At 35.9% G+C, this 23,874-nt stretch overlaps 1 protein-coding gene across 12 annotated transcripts in view; it reads left to right on the plus strand.

The window, feature by feature from the left end:
- The window catches only part of PTPRD (protein tyrosine phosphatase receptor type D), a 2,135,645-nt gene that overhangs the window by 790,839 nt on the left and 1,320,932 nt on the right, over positions 1-23,874 (plus strand). For 11 of the 12 annotated variants that reach the window (XM_079926376.1, XM_079926379.1, XM_079926370.1 and 8 more), the window contains one exon: positions 17,943-17,981. The gene's annotated coding sequence lies outside the window, so the exon portion shown is untranslated. Of the gene's footprint in view, positions 1-10,503; positions 10,963-17,942; positions 17,982-23,874 lie in introns of those variants that run through there. The other variant, XM_079926382.1, reaches the window with a different exon arrangement.

Here is a 23,874-nt window from a genome sequence, read left to right on the forward strand (position 1 = left end):
AGCTCATCAACAAAAGTAATAGAATTACTGATTTCATCCTTAAAAAAAGTTTATATTTAGCATAGCACAAGACATAAAGCTGTTTTATTCCCACACTGCATCTAAGACATAGCCACTCAATCTATAGCTAGTTAAAATAATTGTTGAAGAAAAAGCTCAGATATGATGAACTTTGGTTCCTTCCCAATGTCTGCATTTTAGTCTGAGTCTGCCGTTGGCCCTTGAGCAATGAGGGACTTAAGGCACCAAACCCCAGTCTGAAAGCTGCCTGTAACTTTGCAGTAGGTCCTTCCTATGCATGGTTCCGCATCTGCGGATTCAGCCAACCATGTGGGTCGTGTAGTAAGTACTTAGTGAAAAAGATGCATGTAAGTGGACTCCTACAGTTCAAACCCCTGTTGTTCCAGGATCAACTGTACTTTATTTTGGTTAAATAGTTCCATATTTTAATTTATAAGAATTAAGTATTTTTCATGTTAACTATGTTTTACCAATCCACTTGTCTTTGGACATTACAGAATGTTTTAACCAAAACCATTTATTTATTCTACATAGCTGTTAGTTAGCTTGTTATCATGGGAATCAGCTTCAAAGGGATTTTTTTAATTGATTTCTGATATATTGATAATGTTCCACTGCTGCATTGGAACTCCATGCAAATGATATTTTCAAGCATATATTTACAGTTTCCAAATTTTTGGTATCATTAAAGTTGCTGGAGATCTCACATAAAAGCTGTATGATGAATTAGATTATGTTCCAGTTTATAGTCTTAATGATAGCTATTTATTGAGCACTTATTAATTGCCAAGCACTTCAGGCTATCATTTATTGATTAATTTACTCTTTAATCCTTTCATTTGACGTGCTGAATGACCTATTGGGTGTAAGGCATTATCTTTAGTTATTCAGTGAGTCAAAGCAACAATGTCTCTGTTTCCAACATGTTAGGTCACAGTGGAAGACAAATTTTTATAAAATCTCTTTACAACAAAATAAAGTATTACCTAAGTATTGCAAGTGCTCAGGAGAGGTACAGATGCTTCAAAAACAAAATAAAGAATTGACTGAGGGATGTCAGCGAGAGAAGGTGTTTCTCATTTAATTCTCAATGTGACTCAGTGAGCTTGCACTCTGGTGCCAGACTACCTGCGTAGGAAACAAGACTGCCATCATTGCTGTGTGACCTTGGGCAAGTTACTAAAACTTTCTGTGACTCAGTTTTGTTGTGTATAAATGGATATAAGGATACTACCTTCTTAATTAGGTTCTAGTGAATATTAAATGTTTAAAGGAATAAATAACTTGCTCAGCGATAGTAAGATTAAGAGTTAAGATCCAAAACTCCGTCTGGCTGACGTCAGAATAGAAGTTTTAATCACTGTGTGAGTTTTGCCAGGTGATAGAGAGACTGAAGGGAAGCTCTGTTCTCTGGATATCCAGTTGTAAGTTATAATGCTAGTCAACGTATTAATCTTTGATAAGGGAGAGGGGCACTGGTCATTTGACAAGGAGATACTTGTGCAGGCTTCATCGTGGTGATGTTGCTGAAACTTGCTTTCTCTGAGACTTATTCCCATCTTTGGCATATGGTACGATATTTCATTTGTTATTTTTTATTAGGCCCCTTGAGGAACAGTATAATAAAATGGTTTAGGACACAGACTGTGGAGCTACACTGCTGGGGTTCAAATCCTGGCTTTGTTACTTACTAGCTGTGTGACCAGGAGTAGATTGTCCATCTCCGTGCTTTTGTGTCCTTCCTATGAAATGGAGATGGTGATGGTAACATGTACCTGCTAAGGCTATTTTAAGTACCCAGTGAATAAATATGTATAGCAGAGAAGGGCCTGGTCCATAGTGATCCTTACATATGTGTCAAATAACAGACAAATAAAAATATACCCCATTCTTTGATGAAAGTTCCATCGTTTGGATGCAGTTATCATAAAATCTAGTTCCTGAAGTCACTCTTCAAAATAGTGGCAGCTGTTTGAAACCTGTGAAGCAGGATCACATTTCCTTGTTTTAAAATGCTTCTTACAATCCAGAACAACCTAATTCCCAAACTTAGGCATGGCAAAATAAAGGGCACTAAGAAAGCAAAATGCAGTTGTTGTTTTTTCCTCTCTCAAGACTGGTGTGATGATTACACTCATATGTGGAATCTATAAAAAACAAAAGAAACAAAACAAAAACAAATTCATAGATAGAACAGCTGATGGTTACCAAAGGGGAAGGGATTTGGGGGGGGGCAGTGAGCTGGGTGAAGGTATGGTGATGGATGGTAACTAGGCTTGTAGTGGTGATCACTCTGTAGTTTATACAGATCTTGAACTATAATGCTGTGTACCTTAAACTTATATAATATTAAAATGATTGGTCTGATATCTTTCTACATTTTTTAAAAAATCTACCATGAACAAGGAAAAATCACAACAAGTAGAACTGATTCTGTTTACAGAACCAGCTATTCCAACAGGAACTAAAAAAAAATCTCCTCGGGAATCACTCAAGAAAACAGTACGTTTATGTTGGAAATGTGTTCTTTGAAACAATTTCCATGCTTCATCACCTGCCATCTGAGTCACCATGAACACCAACTAACTGAAAATTGTTTGTAGCTCATTTAGGTATTTATGAATCACTTTGTATAACACCATCTACAGGACTAGCTGTGAACACCAAGAACTTCAGTGATTTTTCTCCATATATCTAGTTGCCCCAAACACCTGCTTTTAGACTTTATTATGTAGAAATAAAAAGCATTCTGTTTCCAAGAAACTACTCCACATAGGGGTAAAAAAGGGATATTTGTTTTCAAAATGTGTTCTCAATTAAACATGTAAAACAAATAAACACACTAATAGGGTTTTTCCATATTATTCTTTTATAAAGCATATTTCAAGCAGGTGGAATCCACTCTGGAGATCCAAATATGTCTTTAACAGGTCTCAAGGTGCTATAGAGCCATGCAGGAGCAGATCAGCCAGCCGGCAGAAAGATGAAAACCTAGCAGGAGATGGAGTCTCCTAGTGAAACTTGCCATACAAATAAAAGTTTAAGGGATTTATTATGGCATCTTCGCCAATTAGAACTAAACACAGGGTAGGGGCTGGCAAGTAGAGTAGATCATTAGAGTATTTGCTAATGAAGAAACAGACTGGGAACAACGGGATACTAAACGTGTCAGAATCAGATTTAGGTCCTAGAAAATGGTATTTCTGGCTTAGTGCCTCAGCAGAGCTTAAATAACCAAGAATCAGCTTATTTGCAAAATTATGAAACTTGGGAACTTCTTCTGAGTCTGATGGGAATGAAGGATCTGGTTATGAGACATTTCTAACTGGTTCTACCCGTCCTTCTAGGTTAGAAACTGTGATAGGGTTTCCGTAGTTGTTACCATGAGGGGACTTGTTTGGAGAGGTTACCTCTCTCCCATGGTGCTGTGGTTAATGTTGGAATTTTGAGAAATGAAGTGCCTGAAGTATAACGGTGATGGGTTCATGAGTTGACATCACTGGTACCGTGAATAGCAAAAACTCAGCCGGAAAATAGCAGTTGATTCAACAAACATTTATGTAGTCCCTTCCAAGTGTTCAATTCTAGATTCTAGGCACAGATGTGCAGTAGTAAATAGGACAGACAAAATGAATCCAATTGGCCTTATAGTGGGAGACTGAAACTGATCTTTACAAAAAGTACACAGGATCCAAGTGAAATCCATCCATGATAAAACTCCTCTAGTTCTTCCACTCAGTTGCTTAGTCTTTAGGATTGTCACGGTCAGGGGGAGAAATTAAGGTATTGCTACCATTGATCCCTCTGAGCAAAAGGAGTAGGCAAACAGTAGCCATATGAGCTCTGAAACGGTATTGATTTTGGCAATTTGGAGAATTGTATCTATATCACTAGAATCTCAAAGCACGTTTGTATAATCAGTTTGTGGTTCTATGTACAAATACTTATAACATTTACCATACCTGGCAATTATTTGTTTACTACAGTTTGCGCTAACATGACCCTTTTAAAAGCAGAAACTGAGTCTCAGTCATATTTGTTTCTGATTCATAATTTTTTTTCTGAATGGATGAGTGAATATATAGATACTATTTTAACATAATATAAAAGGAAAAAAAAAAGTAGAGGTTTTTGAAATATGGTGGAGTTAATGATTTCTACATCAAACTACATTTAATTTTTTTTTTTTTTAACATCTTGGGGTATAATTGCTTTACAATGGTGTGTTAGTTTCTGCTTTATAACAAAGTGAATCAGTTATACATATACATATGTTCCCATATCTCGTCCCTCTTGCGTCTCCCTCCCTCCCACCCTCCCTATCCCACCCCCCCCCCCCAGGCGGTCACAAAGCACCGAGCTGATATCCCTGTGCTATGCGGCTGCTTCCCACTAGCTATCTACCTTACGTTTGGTAGTGTATATATGTTCATGCCTCTCTCTCGCTTTGTCACAGCTCACCCTTCCCCCTCCTCATATCCTTAAGTCCATTCTCCAGTAGGTCTGTGTCTTTATTCTTGTCTTACCCCTAGGTTCTTCATGACTTTTTCTTTTCCCTTAAGTTCCATATATGTGTGTTAGCATACGGTATTTGTCTTTCTCTTTCTGACTTACTTCACTCTGTATGACAGACTCTAGGTCTATCCAGCTCATTACAAATAGCTTAATTTCGTTTCTTTTTATGGCTGAGTAATATTCCATTGTATATATGTGTCACATCTTCTTTATCCATTCATCCGATGATGGACACTTAGGTTGTTTCCATCTCCGGGCTATTGTAAATAGAGCTGCAATGAACATTTTGGTACATGACTCTTTTTGAACTATGGTTTTCTCAGGGTATATGCCCAGTAGTGGGATTGCTGGGTCATATGGTAGTTCTATTTGTAGTTTTTTAAGGAACCTCCATACTGTTCTCCATAGTGGCTGTACCAATTCACATTCCCACCAGCAGTGCAAGAGTGTTCCCTTTTCTCCACACCCTTTCCAGCATTTATTGTTTCTAGATTTTTTGATGATGGCCATTCTGACTGGTGTGAGATGATACCTCACTGTAGTTTTCACTTGCATTTCGCTAATGGTTAAAGATGTTGAGCATTCTTTCGTGTGTTTGTTGGCAGTCTGTATATCTTCTTTGGAGAAATGTCTATTTAGCTCTTCTGCCCATTTTTGGATTAGGGTGTTTGTTTTTTTGTTATTGAGCTGCATGAGCTGCTTGTAAATTTTGGAAATTAATTCTTTGTCAGTTGCTTCATTTGCAAATATTTTCTCCCATTCTGAGGGTTGTCTTTTGGTCTTGTTTATGGGTTCCTTTGCTGTGCAAAAGCTTTGAAGTTTCATTAGGTCCCATTTGTTTATTTTTGTGTTTATTTTCATTTCTCTAGGAGGTGGGTCAAAAAGGATCTTGTTGTGATTTATGTCATAGAGTGTTCTGCCTATGTTTTCCTCTAAGAGTTTGATAGTTTCTGGCCTTAAATTTAGGTCTTTAATCCATTTTGAGCTTATTTTTGTGTATGGTGTAAGGGAGTGATCTAATTTCATTCTTTTACATGTACCTGTCCAGTTTTCCCAGCACCACTTATTGAAGAGGCTGTCCTTTCTCCACTGTACATTCCTGCCTCCTTTATCAAAGATAAGGTGACCATATGTGTGTGGTTTTATCTCTGGGCTTTCTATCCTGTTCCACTGATCTATCTTTCTGTTTTTGTGCCAGTACCATACTGGCTTGATTACTGTAGCTTTGTAGTATAGTCTGAAGTCAGGGAGCCTGATTGCTCCAGCTGTCTTTTTCGTTCTCAATATTGCTTTGGCTAGTCGGGGTCTTTTGTGTTTCCATAGAAATTGTGAAATTTTTTGTTCTAGTTCTGTGAAAAATGCCAGTGGTAGTTTGATAGGGATTGCATTGAATCTGTAGACTGCTTTGGGTAGTACAGTCATTTTCACAATGTTGATTCTTCAATCCAAAAACATGGTATATCTCTCCATCTATTTGTATCATCTTTGATTTCTTTCATCAGTGTCTTATAATTTTCTGCATACAGGTCTTTTGTGTCCTTGGGTAGGTTTATTCCTAGATATTTTATTCTTTTTGTTGCAGTGGTAAATGGGAGTGTTTTCTTGATTTCACTTTCAGATTTTTCATCACTAGTGTATAGGAATGCCAGAGATTTCTGTGCATTAATTTTGTATCCTGCTACTTTACCAAATTCATTGATTAGCTCTAGTAGTTTTGTGCTGGCATCTTTAGCATTCTCTATAGTATCATGTCATCTGCAAACAGTGACAGCTTTACTTCTTCTTTTCCGATTTGGAGTCCTTTTATTTCCTTTTTCTTCTCTGATTGCTGTGGCTAAAACTGCCAGAACTATGTTGAATAAGAGTGGTGAGAGTGGGCAACCTTGTCTTGTTCCTGATCTTAGTGGAAATGCTTTCAGTTTTTCACCATTGAGGATGATGTTGGCTGTGAGTTTGTCATATATGGACTTTATTATGTTGAGGTAAGTTCCCTCTATGCCTACTTTCTGCAGGGTTTTTATCATAAATGGGTGTTGAATTTTGTCAAAAGCTTTCTCTGCATCTATTGAGATAATCATATGGTTTTTCTCCTTCAGTTTGTTAATATGGTTAATCACATTGATTGATTTGCGTATATTGAAGAATCCTTGCATTCCTGGAATAAACCCCACTTGATCATGGTGTATGATCCGTTTAATGTGCTGTTGGATTTTGTTTGCTAGTATTTTGTTGAGGATTTTTGCATCTATGTTCATCAGTGATATTGGCCTCTAGTTTTCTTTCTTTGTGACATCCTTGTCTGGTTTGGGTATCAAGGTGATGGTGGCCTCAAAGAATGAATTTGGGAGTGTTCCTCCCTCTGCTATATTTTGGAAGAGTTTGAGAAGGATAGGTGTTAGCTCTTTTCTAAATGTTTGATAGAATTCACCTGTGAAGCCATCTGGTCCTGGGCTTTTGTTTGTTGGAAGATTTTTAATCATACTTTCAATTTCAGTGCTTGTGATTGGTCTGTTCATATTTTCTATTTCTTCCTGATTCAGTCTTGGCAGGTTGTGCATTTCTACGAATTTGTGCATTTCTTCCAGGTTGTGCATTTTGTGGCATAGAGTTGCTTGTAGTAATCTCTCATGATCTTTTGTATTTCTGCAGTGTCAGATGTTACTTCTCCTTTTTCATTTCTAATTCTATTGACTTGAGTCTTCTCCCTTTTTTTCTTGATGAGTCTGGCTAATGGTTTATCAATTTTGTTTATCTTCTCAAAGAATCAGCTTTTAGTTTTACTGATCTTTGCTATAGTTTCCTTCATTTCTTTTTCATTTATTTCTGATCTGATTTTTATGATTTCTTTCCTTCTGCTAACTTTGTTTTTTTTTTTTTTTTTTTTTTTTTGGTTCTTCTTTCTCTAATTGCTTTAGGTGCAAGGTTAGGTTGTTTATTTGAGATGTTTCCTGTTTCTTAAGGTGTGCTTGTATTGCTATAAACTTTCCTCTTAGAACTGCTTCTGCTGCGTCCCATAGGTTTGGGGTCATCATGTCTCCATTGTCATTTGTTTCTAGGTATTTTTAAATTTACTCTTTGATTTCTTCAGTGATCACTTCGTTATTAAGTAGTGTAATGTTTAGCCTCCATGTGTTGGTATTTTTTACAGATCTTTTCCTGTAATCGATATCTAGTCTCATGGCGTTGTGGTCGGAAAAGATACTTGATACAATTTTAATTTTCTTAAATTTACCAAGGCTTGATTTGTGACCCAAGATATGATCTATCCTGGAGAATGTTCCATGAGCACTTGAGAAAAATGTGTATTCTGTTGTTTTTGGATGGAGTGTCCTATAAATATCAATTAAGTCCATCTTGTTTAATGTATCATTTAAAGCTTGTGTTTCCTTATTTATTTTCATTTTGGGTGATCTGTCCATTGGTGAAAGTGGGGTGTTAAAGTCCCCTACTGTGAATGTGTTACTGTCGATTTCCCCTTTTATGGCTGTTAGTATTTGCCTTATGTATTGAGGTGCTCCTATGTTGGGTGCATAAATATTTACAATTGTTATATCTTCTTTTTGCGTCAGTCCCTTGATCATTATGTAGTGTCCTTCTTTGTCTCTTCTAATATTCTTTATTTTAAATTCTATTTTGTCTGATATGAGAATTGCTACTCCATCTTTCTTTTGGTTTCCATTTGCATGGAATATCTTTTTCCATCCCCTTACTTTCAGTCTGTATGTGTCCCTAGGTCTGAAGTGGGTCTCTTGTAGACAGCAAATATATGGGTCTTATTTTTGTATCCATTCAGCCAATCTGTGTCTTTTGGTGGGAGCATTTAGTCCATTTACATTTAAGGTAATTATCGATACGTATGTTCATATTCCCATTTTCTAAATTGTTTTGGGTTTGTTATTGTAGGTCTTTTCCTTCTCTTGTGTTTGTTGCCTAGAGAAGTTCCTTTAGCATTTGTTGTAAACCTGGTTTTGTGGTGCTGAATTCTCTCAGCTTTTGCTTGTCTGTAAAGGTTTTAATTTCTCCATCAAATCTGAATGAGATCCTTGCTGGGTAGAGTAATGTTGGTTGCAGGTTTTTGTCCTTCATCACTTACAGCATGTCCTGCCACTCACTTCTGGCTTGCAGAGTTTCTGCTGAGAGATCAGCTGTTAACCTTATGGGGATTCCCTTTTGTGTTATTTGTTGTTTTTTCCTTGCTGCTTTTAATATGCTTTCTTTGTATTTAATTTTTGACAGTTTGATTAATGTGTGTCTTGGCGTATTTCTCCTTGGCTTTATCCTGTATGGGACTCTCTGTGCTTCCTGGACTTGATTAACTATTTCCTTTCCCATATTAGAAAGTTTTCATCTATAATCTCTTCAAATATTTTCTCAGTCCCTTTCTTTTCCTCTTCTTCTTCTGGAACCCCTATAATTCGAATGTTGGTGCACTTAATGTCGTCCCAGAGGTCTCTGAGACTGTCCTCAGTTCTTTTCATTCTTTTTTCTTTATTCTGCTCTGCAGTAGTTATTTCCACTATTTTATCTTCCAGGTCCCCTAATCGTCCTTCTGCCTCAGTTATTCTGCTACTCTGATCCCATCTAGAGTATTTTTAATTTCATTTACTGTGTTGTTCATCGTTGTTTGTTTCATCTTTAGTTCTTCCAGGTCCTTGTTAAATGTTTCTTGCATTTTGTCCATTCTATTTCCAACACTTTGGGTCATCTTTACTATCATTATTCTGAATTCTTTTTCAGGAGACCTCCTATTTCCTCTTCATTTGTTAGGTCTGGTGGGTTTTTGCCTTGCTCCTTCATCTGCTGTGTGTTTCTCTGTCTTCTTATTTTGCTTAATTTCCTGTGTTTGGGGTCTCCTTTTTGCAGGCTGCAGGTTCGTAGTTCCCGTTGTTTTTGGTGTCTGTCCCCAGTGGCTAAGGTTGGTTCAGTGGGTTGTGTAGGCTTCCTGGTGGAGGCGACAAGTGCCTGTGTTCTGGTGGATGAGGCTGGATCTTGTCTTTCTGGTGGGCAGGTCCACATCTGGTGGTGTGTTTTCGGGTGTCTGTGGCCTTATTATGATTTTAGGCAGCCTCTCTGCTAATGGGTGGGGTTGTGTTCCTGTCTTGCTAGTTGTTTGGCATAGGATGTCCAGCACTGTAGCTTCTGGTCATTGAGTGAAGCTGGGTGCTGGTGTTGAGATGGAGGTCTCTGGGAGATTTTTGCTGTTTGATATTATGTGCAGCTGGGAGGTCTCTTGTGGACCAGTGTCCTGAAGTTGGCTCTCCCACCTCAGAGGCACAGCACTGACTCCTGGCTGCAGCACCAAGAGCCTTTCATCCACACAGCTCAGAATAAAAGGGAGAAAAAGTAGAAAGAAAGAATTAGTAGAAGAAGAAAGAAAGAAAGAAAGAAGAAAGAAAGAAAGGAGGGAGGGAGGAAGGAGGAAGGGAAAGAAGGAAAAAAGAAAGAAGATAAATAAAGTAAGATAAAATATAATAAAGTTATTAAAATAATTATTAAGAAAAAAAGAAAAAAAACGGATGATAGAACCCTAGGACAAATGGTGGCAGCAAAGCTATACAGAGAAAATCTCAGAGAAGCATACACATATACACTCACAAAAAGAGGAAAAGGGAAAAAAATCATAAATCTTGCTCTCAAACCCCACCTCTTTAATTTGGGATGATTCGTTGTCTATTCATGTATTTCACAGATGCAGGGTACATCAAGTTGATTGTGGAGCTTTAATCCGCTGCTTCTGAGGCTGCTGGGAGAGATTTTCCTTTCTCTTCTTTGTTCTCACAGCTCCGAGGGCTCAGCTTTGGATTTGGCCCCGCCTCTGCGTGTAGGTCGCTGGAGGGCGTCTGTTCTTCGCTCAGACAGGACGGGGTTAAAGGAGCCGCTGATTCGTGGGCTCTGGCGCACTCAGGCCGGGGAGAGGGAGGGGCACGTAGTGCGTGGCGAGCCTGCGCCGACATGACGTTGCACGAGCCTGAGGCGCGCCGTGCGTTCTCCCGGGGAGTTGGATCCCGGGATCCCGGGACCCTGGCAGTGGCGAGCTGCAAAGGCTCCCCAGGAGGGAGGTATGGAGCGTGACCTGTGCTGGCACACAGGCTTCTTGGTGGCGGCAGCAGCAGCCTTAGCATCTCATGCCCGTGTCTGGAGTCTGCGCTTTTAGCCGCGCGCGAGCCCGTCTCCAGAGCTCCTTTAAGCAGCGCTCTTAATCCCCTCTCCTTGCGCACCAGGAACCAAAGAGGGAAGAAAAAGTTTCTTGCCTTTTCGGCAGGTCCAGACTTTTCCCCGGACTCCCTTCCAGCTAGCCGTGGCGCACTAACCCCCTACAGGCTGTGTTCACGCCGCCAACCCCAGTCCTCTCCCTGCGCTCCGACTGAAGCCTCAGCTCCCAGCCCCGCCCGCCCCGGCTGGTGAGCAGACAAGCCTCTCGGGCTGGTGAGTGCCGCTCGGCCCTGATCCTCTGTGCCGGAATCTCTCTGCTTTACCCTCCGCACCCTTTTTGCTGTGCTCTCCTCTGCGGTTCCGAAGCTTTCCCCCTCCGCTACCCGCAGTCTCCGCCCGCGAAGGGGCTTCCTAGTGTGTGGAAACTTTTCCTCCTTCACAGCTCCCTCCCACTGGTGCAGGTCCCGTCCCTATCCTTTTGTCTCTGTTTTTTCTTTTGCCCTACCCAGGTACGTGGGGACTTTCTTGCCTTTTGGGAGGTCTGAGGTCTTCTGCCAGCATTCAGTAGGTGTTTTGTAGGAGTTGTTCCATGTGTAGATGCATTTCTGGTGTATCTGAGGGAAGGAAGGTGATCTCCGCGTCTTACTCTTCCGCCATCTTCCCGGAAGGCCGAGATATTTTTAAAGCAGAGTAAGATTATGGGTGAGGCTCTCTGGTGACCTAAAATTTTGAACATAATTTATATGTAAACAAGAGTTACTTTTCCTTGACTCTATCACCACCCTCCAACCTTTATTCTGCCTTTTTCCTCCCTTTTTCATCAAAATTCAAAAGAGAAAACCTTATATTTGATGAACTATAATTCTTTAAGTTACCATTTATCACTCAAAGTGTTCAACTTTTAATCTCAATATTCTGCTTAAATGTCTCTTACTAAAGGCAATAGTGAAGGCCAAAATTTTGTTGTCATCATCTTGGAACACTCTGAAGAACATTTTGCATTGCTGACGCCATTTGTTCTTGGCTCCTTCCTCCTTTAAACTTGAGAAATGTCTATCAAGTTTCTCAACCAATTTTGCTTATTACATTTTTGCTGCCTTTTCCAGTAATGTTGATGTTCCCCTAAGTATCCATTATTGATTATCACTTTTGTGTCCTCCTTTTCTCCCATGCTTCATTTATCACTAAAACACTGATAAATCCCAAATCTGTAGCTCCAGTTTATAACTTTCTCCTGAACTCCAGGTCTACATGTCCAGTAGATTATTAGAACTACCCACAAAGAGATGCTACAGGATTCTAAAACTCATTTAAAATTTTACTTTTCATATTTCTCTGCTACCTCCTCAGATTGCTTTGTTAAGGTCATCAGAACCCTACTCCAAAATCTTCTCTGCCTTATCTTCACATTGCTCACTAATGATAAAAGTCTTGCTGTTATCAAGCCCTTCAAATCTGATTTTAAACCATGTTCAAATATTGGTCGTATCTCTTTCCACCACATGCTCAGACCCTAGCTACATAGAATGCATCGCCATCCATGTTGTTGCATAAGCTACTTTTCCCTATTGTAATATGTATTCACTCCAGTTAAATCCTCCTTTGACTCTCCCTGGATGCACTGGCCACTCTAACTAGTGATTTGACAGCCTATATATTTACTTTAACATGCATTTTTTTCTACTAAAATTATTTGTTGTTCTTTTGAGAAAAGTCAGTGTAAATGCTGGGACATTTCTATTAATTTCAAACAGAACTTAGATGTGGTAGTAGGCATAAAATGGAACTACTTCACAAGAAGAGTTTCTGTTGAACAGAAGGACATAAAAATTATAAATTTGTATGTATTTCTTAGTGTAGCCTAACATATAGAATTTTTTTTAAAAGATGGAGCTAAAAGGAAGAAAAGACAAACTTAAATCATGGTGGGGGGGTGTACAACATGCATCTTCCAGTATCTGAATGAACAACATGATTAACACATTTAATATAATTTATGGTTATAGAACAATGCACTTAATTGCAGAATGTATATCATTTTCAAGGACACACAGAACATTTATAAAAATTAATCAGATGCTGAATCATAAAGCAAGTTTCAATATTTTATAGAGGATTGGCATCATGTTGAGTTAAGTGCTTTGTGCGTAAGTTATTTGAATCAGAAAATCTCCAGATATTAGGAAAATTAAAATATACATTTTTGCAATACTTCTTCAATAAAAAATCAACTTTAAAATACTTAGAAATGAATAAAAATTAAACTGCCATATTAAAAAAACTAAAACCAATGTTACAGTGACGTGTACTTCAAATACACATATAAGAAAAGAATAAGGCAGAAAATCGATTATAAGCATCCATGTCAAACTGAGGGAAAACAGCACATTTAACTCGAAGACAGAAGGAGAGAAATAATAAAAATCAGGAGGTAATAGAATGAAAAAATATTGTACATTGTACCAAACATACAATAGAGAGGATTAACAAAACTAAAATTGGTTCTTTGAATAACCTAATAAAAGTGGTAGATATTGATGTTACTGACCAAGTTAAAAAAAGAGAGGTGTCAAGAATAATATCAGGAATAGAAGTTTCTACAAATCCTGAAGATACGAAAAAGATGTTGAAAGGATGTTGGAACTAACTTTTTTAAAAAAAATAAAATTTTGTGTAAAGTAAATTTCTAGTAAAATATAACTTAACAAAACTGATGTGAGAAAGAATAAGACAATCTGAATAATTACATACCTGTTAATGAGATGAATAATAAAAATTCCTGTTTAACTAAAACTCGTAGTAAATTGAAAATAGAGGGGATCTTTCTCATTATGATAAGGAATATCTACCAAACACCTACAACAAATAGTGAACTTAATGGTAAGTTTCCCTTGAGATCAAGAGAAGGGTGCCCAGGAACAGCTCTTCTGTTCATTGTTCTAGTAGTCCTAGTGAGTGCAGTGATTCAAAATGCATACACATTCACACACATGCCAGTGTGCATACCCTCAAGCATGCATTCATACATGTATACAGGCACATTTTTAAAGTTCAAAGATTTAAGTGGAATATATGAAACCATCATTGTTTGTGTATAATGTGAGAGTGCAGATAGTAAATTGAAAAGAATACACAGGTCAATTAAGATTGCTCAGTGTAAAGTCAATAGAAAGTCAATGGCATTTGTACATACAAGTGATAAATAGAAAACAGAAGTACCATGTTTAATAATATAAAAATATCAAATATAAATGAATTTATTAAAAGGTGTGAAACCTCTATATAGAAAATTGTGCATTTTTGTGAAATAACACAAAATTAAAAGGCAATCCATGGAATGGGAGAAAATGTTTGCAAATTACATATATTTGATAAGGGATTAATATCCAGAATATAAAAAGAATAGTGAGAACTCTACAGTAAACAGATAACCCAACTAAAAATGAACAAAGGATTAGAGTAAACGTTTCTCCAAGGAAGATAGACAAATGGCCAAGAGCCACATGAAAAATTGTTCACCATCATTAGCCTTTGGGGAAATGCAAATCAAAACCACAATGAGATACTATCACATTCACTGGCTATAATGGCCATATTTTTTAAGAGTGGAAATGACAAGTCTTGGCGAGGATACGGAGAAATTGTCACATTTATTCATTGCTGGTAGGAATGTAAAATGGCATTCCCACTCTGGAATAGAGTTTGGCAGTTCCTCAAACAGTTAAACATAGAATTAACATATGACTCAGAAATTCTACTCCTACATATATGCCCAGGAGGACTAAAAACATATTTTCACACACAAAACCTGTCCACGGATGTTCATAGTGGTATGATTCATAATTGACCAAAAAAGAGTGAAAATAAGGAAAATTTATTCTTTGCTAATGAATAGATTAAAAAAATGTACTGTGTCCACTCAGTGGAATATTATTCAGCCATAAAAAGGTGGGAAATACTGCTATGTGCTACAACATAGATGGACCTTGAAAACATTTTGCTAAGTGAAATAAGATAGACAAAAACATCTACAAATTGTATGATTAATTTGTATGACTTGTCCAGAATAGGCATATGCAGAGTGTCAGATTAGAGGTTGCCAGGGGAAGTGGATAAGGGAGAAATGGGGTTGATCACTAATAGGTATAGGATTTCTTTTTCAGATTTTGGAAAAGTTCTGGAATTAATGGTGATGTTTACACAACATTGTGAACATAATACAAACCATTAAACTGTCCACTTTGAAACAGTGAATTTTATGTTATGTGGATTATATTTTTTAAATATGCAGTAAACTCTTAAGGAAAAGGTAGAGGGTCCTGCTCTTCTATCCACATCAAGTTGTGGTAAGATATGATATAGACACATGTGATATAGACAAATAGTTAAATGGGATACATTGACATCTAGAAACACCCAAGTATCTATGGACACTTAATTTATGACAAAACTAGCATTGCAGAGCAGTGGCAAAAGCAAGGTATTTTCAATAAGTTTTATTGGGTCAATTTGGAAAATAATAACATTTTACCACAAATCACACAGAGCAAAACATTAATTTCAGGTAGGTTTTTGGATTAGATGTGAGAGGCAGAAGAATCATACAATAACAAACTTTCAGAAGAAGATAGAGAAGAATATGTATATATGATCACTTCGTATAATACATGGGGCACAAAAAGAAAGACAGAGATGGTTAAATTTGACTGCTATAAAACTAAGAATGAAGTTGCAACAAGAGGCATAATAAGTGAGTAAAAGGGTGAGCTGTGGAGTGGGAAATATATTTCACCAAGTATAACCAACAAAGGACTCATATCTAGAATATATAAAGCACTTCTACAAATTAATAAGGAGAAGACAACCCACATTAAATGGACAAGAAAATTGAAAAGTATCTCCTTAAATAAAAAAATATATATTTGTATGAATTATGTATATATATGACAAAAATATGAAAATACACTAAAACACATTAATAAAAAAATGACAATTAAAAGTATAATTATACTACACAGTAAACTGATGGCTAAAGCTAAGCAGAATATAAATATATTCTGGTGAATTTGTGCAACAATGGCAACTTTGATAACACTATTCAGCAGTGTCTGCTAAAATAGAACATATGTACTCTAGTAAATTACTTCTAGGAAATAGCCAAGAAAAATATGTGTGCATGTATAAATGGATGCTTATAATAGAATTATTCATGATAACTAGAAAGTAGAAACAATCCGTATCTGTCAATAGAGGATTGAATATATAAATCACGTAATATCTATCCAATGGAATTCTATAGAAATGAAAAATAATTATAGTTACAAGCAACAAGATGAATGAATCACACGTACATGTTGAGGGAAAGAAACTAAATAAAGATGAAAATACAGTGTATGATTTCAATTGTATAAAGGTCAAAACTAAGGCAAAACTATAGGATGAACAAAAAATCTGGAAACAGACACATATATATAGTTTTTATATAATAGTTTATCATGATTACATTATACAATATGTTCAATGACATTACATGACATGTCCAAAGGATTGTCCCTCTCTGGTAACACATAGTCAATATGCCATGCAAAATTTTGATGAATACGTGACATTAGTGCTGCATTTCCACAGTCATGGCGTATGCATCTGTGTTGCCTCAACTGGTTTGCATTTTATTCGAACCTGTGCTTTAGCATAACCCACAAGAAGTAATCAAGTGTGTTTAAACTATATGTATTTACGTATGTGTATGTATACTGTGTGTGTATATGTCATTCATATATATATAGTTTGTGTGTATGTTGTGTATATCCATGTGTGTATACACACACACACATACACACAAGTGCACACATAGTGACAGACCAAGTGGGCCTCTATGTGTTAGTTGTGTTCTAGTTCTTGATCTGAGTGTTGATTACATGAGCATTCAGTTTGTGATAATTTATTGAGCTGTATACATTTGTACTTTTACAAGTTTCTTGTGTGATTTGTAACTCACAATAAAGAAATAACCTAAAATGTGAAAAGGAAAGAAAAATACCAAACATTTTCTTTGACTCTCATGAGAAGAACTAAAATCCAGAGACAGAGGCTTTGTACCTTTGAAGCCAGGCTCTCTCATAATACAACAAAATCCACTGCTTGCTCCTCTCAAGTGAACCACTGGTCTTCTCCAGTGATTCTAAGCCCTAGAGAAAGAATTTTAATAGATTCGTTCTGGCCAATTTGTTACCAATTAGTGGTCCAGCATTATGTATGCAATTCTGGCCAGATAACCTAATTTGAATGCTGTGGAAATAAGAAGCAGACACATATTTATCAACACAGAAAACTGTATACACATAGTATCAGATTTTCAGATTTATTGTTATTCTTCATTCTCTTTTATAGAAAAATAGTTTTTTCAATACTGGTACAATATATAATTTCAAATTAATTCCCAAGGTAAAAGGAAAAGGTGATAATCATATGTTTAAAAAATAATTTCCTTTATTTTATAGAATAATGGTTAGAAGTTCAATATTTCTGCTAAAACACAGAAGCAGTCAGGCATATTTACAAAAGGCCTCACAATGTTTGCCATTGTCTTTACACAAGACAACATTTATAAAACCTTTGCATCCCACAGCAGGTGCTAGGTCTTCTTTTGGGAATTTGTGCTGTTCAGATACTGCCTTCATTTGAACTTCAAATACCTTAAAAACATAGAGGCTGCATTTTAATATAATTTGGAAATTAAAGCCCTTTTATTTTTGTCATTATAATATCTTACATGGATTTACTTTCCAAAAATGAATCAAAGTCGAAACTAATGACTGTCTGATACCAACAAAGGCAGAAAAATGGTAAAACGTTTTTAAAAATGAAGCTTTGGTGTTCCTAGCTCATAAGAAAAATAAATGCATGTAAAAAGTATTTGGAGATTTCAAGTATATTTAGTAATAGTCTACCTTCTTTTGAGAATCTAAAGAATTAAACTGAATAATTATGGTCACCTGAATAGTTGGAAACATATTTTCAAGATCTAGACTGTATTTTCTTTGTCTTTGTTTATTTAATGGCACATTATGAGATTAAATAAACACTACAATTTAAGTGAAAAACATTTTCACCTAGAAAAATGGTTTCCTAAGGTATTTTCATCAGTCTACAATATTTATAAATGTAAACGTTATAGAATTATAAAAATTGTGTATCTATTTTTAAAACAAGAAAACTAAAGTAACTTTTTTTCACTCTATTTTTCTAATTAGGCTTGGACTCCTGGATCATCCAGTGACTTCAAAATTCTGGTAAGACACTTTTTTTTTTATAGTACTGTCAATATTTTCATTCTTTTGCCACAAATTTTGGGAGGTTATCTTTCTTTTTATCTCAGGCTTAATCCTTTTTCTTATTTCTCCCCTCATTTCCATCCCCTGAGGTTGAATCTCCTAAAGCCAATAGTAGAAAGTCAATTACATCTTAACCCATATGGGATGATCTGTTAAGTCCAGATACTTCTTGAAGATTCAACTTCATGGGTTAGGAGAATATTCCAAGGAGGGGTAGCATTTGTTTCTTAAGGAAACAAAAATCACCACCGAAACAGTCTGAGATAGGAAAAATAATTATTCAGGTAAGATGCAGAGAGTATCAATTTGAAAATTTTTCTTTTAAAATAGATCAAATGCAACAGCAAAATAAAAATCACAGAGGAGCTGATAGCTGAATTTTTAAAAAGATTTTCATTTCTACAATGTTGATATTATAGTTTACATATTATGGAACTAGAAATACACTGAAGGCACTGCAGTTTTCAACATGAAAACTTTTAAAATTTGTATGGTATTTGCCTGGTACATATATTATAGGCATGGGGAAGCGAGATTGTTTAATTAAAAAAGATGACTGGTTGAGGTAGAAGTTTTTCTATAAGTTGTATTTTCCCAAACATTAGCTTATATATTTATCTTACACTCCACCCAGTCTCTTTTTTTTTCCCTCCAAATATTATAGAAATGTTGCTCAAATTCATGTATTGGTTTCCTACTATGTTCTGAATATATGCAAGATTATAAAACATTCTTTACCTCATATTTTATCTTATTTAGTTTTTGTCAATAATACTCTGGTTTGGATTCTTATTCGTGTGTAATATGGGAGTCCACAATTTTCCTGATTTCTAGAGTCACCCTTTCTATAATACTCAGCTAAGAGTACTATGAAATTTCAACTAGATGCATTGCAGAAGTACAGTCTTCTACATCATTCTTTACTAATAATTGGTTATTGCTAGGTTAGAATGGGAGGGTGGTGAGAGTTCCACGTGTCTTTGTTATTGTGTATGACCTGTTGCTCCCAAATTCTTCTCAGGGTTTCCAAACTAGTATCTTCTGGTCATCTTATCATGACGTTTCTGTGCTACTTCAGGCCATATCCAGTGTATACCTTCTGCCAAACAGTAACGAAGCTGACACTATTCATTCTCATGAGGATGAGGGTTAACCTCCTATCCCTTTAGCACTTTCTGCAAATAGAGAGCTTTGCTTAAGCATTTGACTTATTATGATGAAAATTGGGATACAGGATTTCATAATCTCAATGTTTCCTGGATTTTTCCCCATCCTAAACCTTCTCTTAGTTGCACATGTGGGATCTGGACATGGCTCCTGTAATTATCCTTTTTTCCTGAACTCTACCTGCCTAATTCATTTAAGCTGTCAGTGTGTTCTTGCAATTCTCATCATCACAGTTGTCTTCTGGGTATTCTTCTTCTAATTTATCTCATTTCTAATCCATTTCATAAAACAGACAGATGATTGATCGAAAACAGCACTTATCCTCATAGTTCTATATCTTGCCATATTGCCTGTAAGGATTTTTTCCCCTGATCTGTTATATACGTGATAATTGAGTTCTGCCACACTTATTCAAAAGCAATCTTCCTTGAGCACATACCAAGAAACTCAAAGCTAAGTTCTTTCCTCTCATAGCCCCCATCGTCATTATGTCAACTTCTGTGAATGGAGTGGTCTTCCTTGTCTGCCTATACATCCATATTGTATTCATCTCTCAAGGCCAAGTTCAACTCCAACTCCCATTTTCTCCTGAAATTCTTCATTGCTTTATACATTGTGGTATGATTCCCCACCTCCCTGAACTCTTTATTTTCAGGATCACAAAGTTAGCGCTTTAACTTATACTGTCTTGTGTTCTAAGGTTCTTGTATTGCATGCATATTTTCTACTTAGCAATTTTGCAAGCTTGTTAAATGAGGTAGGAATGCCCTCTTGTGCCATTTATACAGCATACCTTACATATTGCTCTGTGTTTAGTAGTTCCTCAAGAAATATTTTCAATAGACTAACTTATTTAGGATCTCACGTGTACTCACTATACTATAAAGCTCAAACCTAACACTTAATTTCTATATTGTTTGCTTCTATCCAGTTATGAGTTTTAGTAGGAATAAAATGACTCGAACATGGAGGGTGATTGATATATAATTCTGAATTTATTTCAGGTAATATTGATACAGTCTAGAAAACGGTGTTATTAGAGTACAATTCAGTGAAAAGAAAATAAATGTAAAATTCAAACTAGAATAGTATTGAAATGTAAATGATAATATGTAACTATTACAAAGTAAAAGAAATTGAAATATATTCTATTCATTATCATATAATCCTGAAGCTTAAAAAATAATATTTATTCTGGAACTAAATGCCAGCAATAAAAATTCACTTCCATATGAAGAGCTAATACAGTCCACGTTGAAGTTGAAAATATTTACAGAAAGCCTTATTGCAGCATTTTTCCACTTACATAAAATAATGTGTTTAATGCTTATGATTCACTGAATTTTTTATCTGTGTGTGCAATTGCAGCAGTCTGTTCCAATTCATGAATTTTATTTTCTGCACCTGGAGTTTGGACCTTTTAAGAGGTCAAGCTAATAACACATGCACAATTATGTACAGTTGAAGGGAATTAATATTTTTAAGGATTCACTGTGTATCAGGTGCTTTGCTAGGTGCTTTTTTTAATGGATGTAGTCTCAGTTCTACCTTCCAGTCATACTCTGAGGCATGCATTTTGTTCAGCATTTCAGAGCTGAGGAGACTAAGGGTCAGAGAGGTTAGTTAATTCATCTACAATCACTTAGTCGTGATGCTGAGATTTCAGTCTATTTCTAGGATGCTGAAGACGTCACTGAGATGTCTTCCCGAAGAAAATTTACCCCAGTATGCTTTTAATAATATCCAGTTCTACATATATTGGAGTAGCACCCCTGGCTTGCAGTCCTTAAGAAAAGTGCATAAGTGGTTAACATGAGATTTAGTCTTTTGTACTTTATAGTTATTTGAGAAGATGAAAAGCCTGCTTGCTTTAAATCCAAGGGTGGGAAAATTGTCACAGTCTATGCCCAAGTTGTACATTTGCACGTATGTATTATATAATATGCATCTATCTTTTATATCATATCTATATCATATATATATTTATATTTATACACATACATACATATTCATGTCATTAATAACCAAAACAGAATCTACATAGTGGAAACCCACATAACCCTTCTGTAGTTAGACTATGGTGATTAATGGATGTTTCATTCACTCATTCGTGTACTCAGTTTTTTAATGCAAATTTTATGTAGGTTTGGCCATCCTATTTTTAAATAGTATTACAGACAACCTGCAGATTACATTCATGTGCTTAGTATTAGTCATGGAATTTCTTTCAAATGATATAAATTATTCAACTGAGTATTGCATTTTCTAAGAATTGAGTTCAGTCTCTAATATAGAGGGTTTAAAAATATTTTTTGGACATATACCAAAATATCCGTATGTTTTAAAGTAGTCCCTCATCAAGAATTAAATGTTTGGTGTTAAAATACTATGTGTTTTCTAAGGGTCTTAAGTTGTATTTAAAAACTGAAGGGAACAAACCACACACATATGCCTACCTCATAGTTTTGAATTAGGAAACATACATAAATATTTTATTATTCTTCATTTATAGTTATTATAAAATATTGGCTATATTCCCCTGTTGTACAATATATCCTTATAGCTTATTTTATACCTGATAGTTTGTACCTCTTAATCTCCTACCCCTATATTGCCCCTCCCCCTTCCCTCTCCCCACTGGTGACTACTGGTTTGCTCTCTGTATCTGTGAGTCTGCTTCTTTTTTGTTATATTCACTAGTTTGCTATATATTTTAGATTCCACATATAAATGATATCATTTAGTATTTGTCTTCCTCTGATTTATTCCACTCAGCATAATACCTGTCAAGTCCATCGATGTTGCTTCAAATGGCAAAATTTCATTCATTTTTATGGCTGAGTAGTATTCCATTGTCAATGTATACCACAGCTTCTTTATCCATTCATCTGTTGATGGAAACTTAGGTTGCTTCCATATCTTCGCAATTATAAATAAAGCTGCTGTGAAAATTGGGGTGCATGTATCTTTTTGAATTAGTGTACTTTTTTTTTTTAATATATACCCAGGAGTGGAGTTGCTGGGTCATATGAGAGTTCTATTTTTAGTTTTTTGAGAAGCCTCCATACTGTTTTCTACAGTGCTTATACCAATTTACATTCCTACCATCAGTGTATGAGGGTTTCCTTTTCTCTACGTGCTTGCCTACATTTGTTAAATGTGTTCTGTTTGCTGACAGCCATTCCAACAGCTGTGAGGTGATATCTCATTATGGTTTCGATTTACATTTCCCTGATGACTAGCAATGTTGAGCATCTTTTCATGTGCCTGTTAGCAATCTGCGTTTCCTTTTTGGAAAAATATCTATTTGGTTCTTGTACCCATTTTTTAATTGGGTTGTTTGTGTATATCAACTATACTTCAATGAAAAAGTAAAAATTAAATAAATACTTTGTCAATTTTATGAAAATATACAGGTATTAAAATTATCTTCAGTGTTAGCTTGCTATTGTGATGAAAATGGTCATGATGTGAACATAAATTATATGTTCAGGGACCAAAGAAAGGAATAGCATACTCTCATCAATTCATTTATTCATCTCTCACATCTTATTGAGTAACTTATTTGTGCAAACAATCTGATAGAGGTTAGGTAGTATAAAAATGATGTGATTGAGTTCAAGGACTGTCATTTTATGTGTTTTGTGTAATTGTGGTGCTTTTATTTATTTTTAAAATTGGTGTCGACTGAAGTTCTCAATGTTTGTTTTAGGCCTTTCATTTTTTCCCTTCACCTTGCTAGGATGCCAGGTTATTGGACAGTATGAGAGGCATCATTAGTGTCCATTAGTATTTGGGTTTCCTTTCATTCTTGAGTAACAGGGAGATGATATTTTCCCTCTACCTTACGGTGAGGTAGGGCCATGTGATTATTTCTGGCCAATGAAAACTGGAAGAGCAGTGTATCACTTTGGGGCAGAGGAGGTGAAAAGACCCTGTGTACTTTCTAGTCTCTCTCTGCCTCTACAGAAGAGACATCAGTTTGAGATAACAGAGCCACAGTAGTAAATCATCCTGGTTCTCTGAGTCATCTGATGGAAGAAACCTGCTGTGGCAAGACTCCTAGTTCCAGAGCCAATGTATATGAACAAGAAGTAAATTATTTTTTTAAGCCACTGAGTTCTTCTTTCTCGTTTTGTTTTTGGTTTTGATTTGTTGCAGCAGCCTAAAACCTGCTCAAACTAATCAAATGGTTCTTGTGAAAATGGGCATCGTAGTATTTATGTAATTTTGAAATCTGGAGTCAGGTTTCCAAAGGTATGTTTTGGCAATATTATTTTTGACTTTAAAATAGTTTTCTCCTGTCACCAAATAATCTGAGGTACTACTTACGTGGTTGTCATAGCAGGTAACAAAGCTCCCAAAATAAAAGCCTTGGGAAAATCTGTACTAAAATATTTAATAAAAAACAGCTATTACTCACTTACCAAATATCTTTAGAATCAAACAACATGAAGAGGGGAAAAGATACAAGACAAATATCTAAATTGAAAATGGTACACTTTCCAATTGAAAAATGAACAGTATTCTTGTAATAATGCTTTTAGTTCTTTAATCTTAACTGTCCTTAGGTAAGATCCATATTAAGGACCATAAAATAATCATTTCCTTTTTCCTAAGTTAAAAAGAGTCTCCATGTCTTAGATTATTTTATTTTGGTAGGGTATTCCGAGTAATCTTTGTT

This window comes from Stenella coeruleoalba (genome assembly GCF_951394435.1).
Source record: "Stenella coeruleoalba genome assembly, chromosome: 7".
In the NCBI taxonomy this organism is placed as follows: domain Eukaryota; kingdom Metazoa; phylum Chordata; class Mammalia; order Artiodactyla; family Delphinidae; genus Stenella; species Stenella coeruleoalba.